The sequence below is a fragment of the Aotus nancymaae genome, unplaced genomic scaffold (assembly GCF_030222135.1).
Source record: "Aotus nancymaae isolate 86718 unplaced genomic scaffold, 86718_ANA_hifiasm-v0.15.2.pri h1tg000057l, whole genome shotgun sequence".
NCBI lineage: Eukaryota > Metazoa > Chordata > Mammalia > Primates > Aotidae > Aotus > Aotus nancymaae.
Window position 1 is genome coordinate 6,838,334 of NW_026988471.1, and position 4,149 is coordinate 6,842,482.

The following is a 4,149-nucleotide window of genomic DNA, read 5'->3' on the forward strand; positions in this document are numbered from 1 at the left end:
AGGGCATATATTTTAGCATTCTTACACTGGAGCCAGTTAGATGGTTGAAAAAACTGAACTTAAAATGCCTGATGGTGTGAATAATCTCTAGACTTCTCAGAGAAGGCAGGAGTTGAACAGATAGCAATTGAATAGTAAAAAAGAGTAGGAGTTTTCTAGATGGGCAAGGATGGGAAGGACATTCTAAGCAGAAGGAATTGCATAAAGACACAACAGCGTGAGATAATAATAATAACTTGTATTTACTCAGCATATATGCCAGGGCTAGGTTAAGCACTTTTCAAGCACTATTTCAATTATTCATTGAAATCCCCTTACAACACAAGTACTATTATTATGCCTACTTAATATAGAATAAATTGAGGTATTTAGAATTAAATATGTGTTCAAGTCAAATAGCTAATAAGTAATGGAGGTGGGACTCAAACTCAGGTCTTATTTTTCATTTATTTTCCAGAAACTGAGCTCCTGATGCTATATTGTCATGTGGTACATGACCTGGAGGTGTGGAGTCAGGACAAAAAGAAGCTCTGCATTAGGCAGGGACCCTCCAGCTGCAATACACGGATAAGTAGAGCGTTTACAGCACTTGGAAGAAGAGAGTGAGAAGACCATAGGGATGTTTTCAAAAGATTCCTTTTGTAGCAATTGTGCCGACAGGATTGGTGAGGAAGACTATGGAGGGAAGGAAAGCAGGGAGAATAGTTGGAAATTTCAATCCTGACGATGAGTAATGAGAGCTAAACAAAGGCAACTGCGTGGAGATGGCGTGCGGAGGACTGATTTGCAAAATACGTCGCGTCAAAGAGCTATGTGAATTGGGCAGAGGAGAGAGGACTCAGAGAAATGCCAGTATCTTGCTTGGTTGGGAGCCTTGGTGAAATGAATGACCCATAACCAAGATTCTGTAAACAGAACAGCTAACAATGACTACTAATGATCTGCTGTCTGTCAGCATCAATCAGGTGTTCCCGGGTGGCGATATGATGACGGGAGGCGAGCATAAGCAGAGCAATACGGCTAACCTCAGGGCTGCAGGAGCCTCCACAGAGGTCAGGAGAGAGCAAACAATACAAACAACCTACAACACCACCCGGGTCATACTCTATGAGGGAATTGGAGGGAGAACACAGGCAGTGAGTGCTACAGGAGATCAGGAGAGAAATGCTCACCAGGGACTAGATTTATGGAGGAGATGGAAGGGCCGTAAGCTTGGAAGATGGGAGAACACCTGAAGCAGTCAGTGTATTCACGTATTAAAAGTTGGAGCTAACGTTCCCTGTAGAATCTGTCTGCAGCATATAGATTAAATGGTACATTTCACTTGGATTGTAGAAACCCTTGAAGAGGCCATATTAAGTGATTTGTTGTTGTATATTTTCTGCATGTTTTTATGTGTTTAAATTGCTTCCCTATTATTGTGAACAGTGCTGCAATAAACATACATGTGCATGTGTCTTTAGAGTAGAATGATTTATAATCCTCTGGGTATGTACCTAGTAATGGGATTGCTGGGTCAAATGGTATTTCTAGTTCTAGATCCTTCAAAGACGTAGAACCAACCCAAATGTTCACCAATGACATACTGGATAAAGAAAACTGGGCCCATATACACCATGGAATACTACACAGCCATAAGAAAGGATGAGTTCATGTCCCTTGCAGGGACATAGATAAAGCTGGAAACCGTCATTCTCAGCCAACTAACACAAGGTCAGAAAACCAAACACCACATGTTCTCACTCGTTAGTGGGAGTTGAACAATGAGAACACATGAACACAGGGAAGGGAACATCACACACTGGGTCCTGTCAGGGGCTGGGGGGCTAGGAGAGGGACGGCATTAGGAGAAATACTTAATGTAGATGACAGGTTGATGGGTACAGCAAACCACCATGATGTGTATACCTATGTAACAAACCTGCACATTCTACACATGTACCCTAGAACTTAAAGTATAATTAAAAAAAAAAAAAAAAAAGAAAGAAATTGCTTCTCTAGGCATTCATGTGCATCAGGATCCCAAGGGGTGCACATTAACATTGAAATTACCAGATTCCACCCCAGGGATTCTGAGTCAGGAGAGATGGAGTGCAAGCAGGGGGATCTGACCCATTAACAACAGCAGCTAAAGTGGTTCTGCTGCAAGTGTGTGAAGACCATACTTTGAGAAACTCTGCTCCGGGACAGGTTTCATCAGGATAGTGACACCTAGGAAATTGCATATTAGAAAGTGTAAACATTGCAGTGGTCACTAGATACTATGAAATAAAAACAAAAACTCTTTAGATCTTCAGAGCCTTCAAATCCTTTAGATGCCTCTTTAATTCCCTTAGTCTTCACCTTTCTCCCTTCTCCCTGCCTCACGTCTCTCCTCACATTTTTTCTTTTTTTTTTTCTTTGCTACTTGCTCAACTCCTGGTTCTCCCTCACCTTCTCTGCATCCCTTTCAGAGCCTCTACCCCTCTCACTCTCCTGGTTTCACCTTACATTTTTTTCTTTTTCGTTTTTCATTCCGTCTTCTTTTATCATTGTAGTACCTATCTTATGTGGTGATTTTTACATTGATTCATTCATTGCTCTCCGTTGGTATTGGATTGTGTCAAATACTTTTTTTGCATCTATTGAGATGACTCTATGCATCTCCTCTTAATTCTGCTGACACGGTAAATGGCACTAATTGATTTTTGACTGCTAAACCAACTTTGCATTTACTTGCTAAATCTTCGTATTTTCTTAGCCATGACATGGCATTTTATATACCTACATATATACATACATACACATGCACACACTGAATTTGCTCAGAAGTTTTAAAGTATGTAATATGTGGTATGTGTCCTTGAAGCATATTTGTCTACACTTCTTAGTTTTGTAAAGCCTTGGTCTAGTTTTGATAGAGGGTAATTCTGGCTTCATAAAATTAGTTGAGAAGTGTTTCTTACTCCTCTATTTTCTGAAATAATTTTTGTAGCATAGCAATTATTTCTTTCTTAAATGTTGGATAGAATTCACCAGTGATGCCATCTGGGCCAGGAGTTTTCTTTTTCAGAAGGTTTTTAATTATGAATATGATTTTTTTAATTGACAGAAGTCTATTTTTTTTCTATTTCTACTTAGGTTAGTTTTTTAAATTAGTCTTCAAGAAATTTTTTCACTTTATCTAATTTTTAAAATTTATTGGAATAGAATTGCTCATAATATTTTCCTATCATCCTTTTTAATTTCTGTAGTATCTTTCATGATGTCCTCTCTTCCATTCCAGACATTACTAATTTACATCTTATATTTAATTTCTCCATCAGTTTAACTGGGGGGCTATCCTAGGTATTATGAATAATGAGCTGTGAAAATTCTGATTTCTGTGTCATATGAAAGGAGAGAAGTTTAGTGCTCCCTTTGAGAAAGCTGGAAGGCGCCCTCAGCCTGACACCACGCATACAGTTAAGGCATTGCCACCTACTTTGTGGCATCAAAAGTAAAATATTTTTGGTCAGGCGTGGTGGCTAATGCCCGTAATCCCAGCACTTTGAGAGGCCTAGGTGGGTGGATTATCTGAGGTTGGTAGTTCAAGACCAGCCTGGTCAACATGGTGAAACTCCGTTTCTACTAAAAATACAAAAATTAGCCAGGTGTAGTAGCAGCCGCCTGTAATGCCAGCTACTTGAGAGGCTGAGGCAGGAGAATCGCTTGAACCCAGGAGGCGGAAGTTGCAGTGAGCCAAGATCATGCTACTGCACTCCAGCGTGGGTGACAGAGCAAGACTCTGTCTCAAAAAATAAAAAAATAAAAAACAAGGTTTTTTCTTTTATAAATTCTGATTTCTGTTATCTTTTCCCCCTCAATATGTCATGTTTGTTCAAGCAAAAAATTTTCTCAGCTGGACTCAAGTTGAAAATTATGTTTTGTTTTGTTTATTTTTCTTTGGCTGAGCTGCTTTTGGTGTTTCAGCCAGAGATGTAGGCAGATACCATGTTGGGAGTTTCTAACTGACTCTTTTTCTTCTGTCTCTTTTCTCTTCCCTTTTCTTCTTCTCATTTTCCATTTGTGTCTGATTTCCCCATGGTCCATGCCAAAAACTGTGATAATGACAACTCTCCATTATAATTCTCTCCACTGGCTATGCACAACGCCTCCTAATCTTAGTGC

The 4,149-nt window shown here is 39.6% G+C and overlaps 1 non-coding gene across 1 annotated transcript; it reads left to right on the forward strand.

Annotated features, from left to right (window-relative positions):
* Positions 1–3,364: 3,364 nt before the first annotated feature.
* On the forward strand, positions 3,365–3,490 carry LOC135269837 (U6atac minor spliceosomal RNA). The gene has a single exon (XR_010338087.1). It is a non-coding gene; the product is annotated as a U6atac minor spliceosomal RNA (small nuclear RNA).
* Positions 3,491–4,149: the final 659 nt, after the last annotated feature.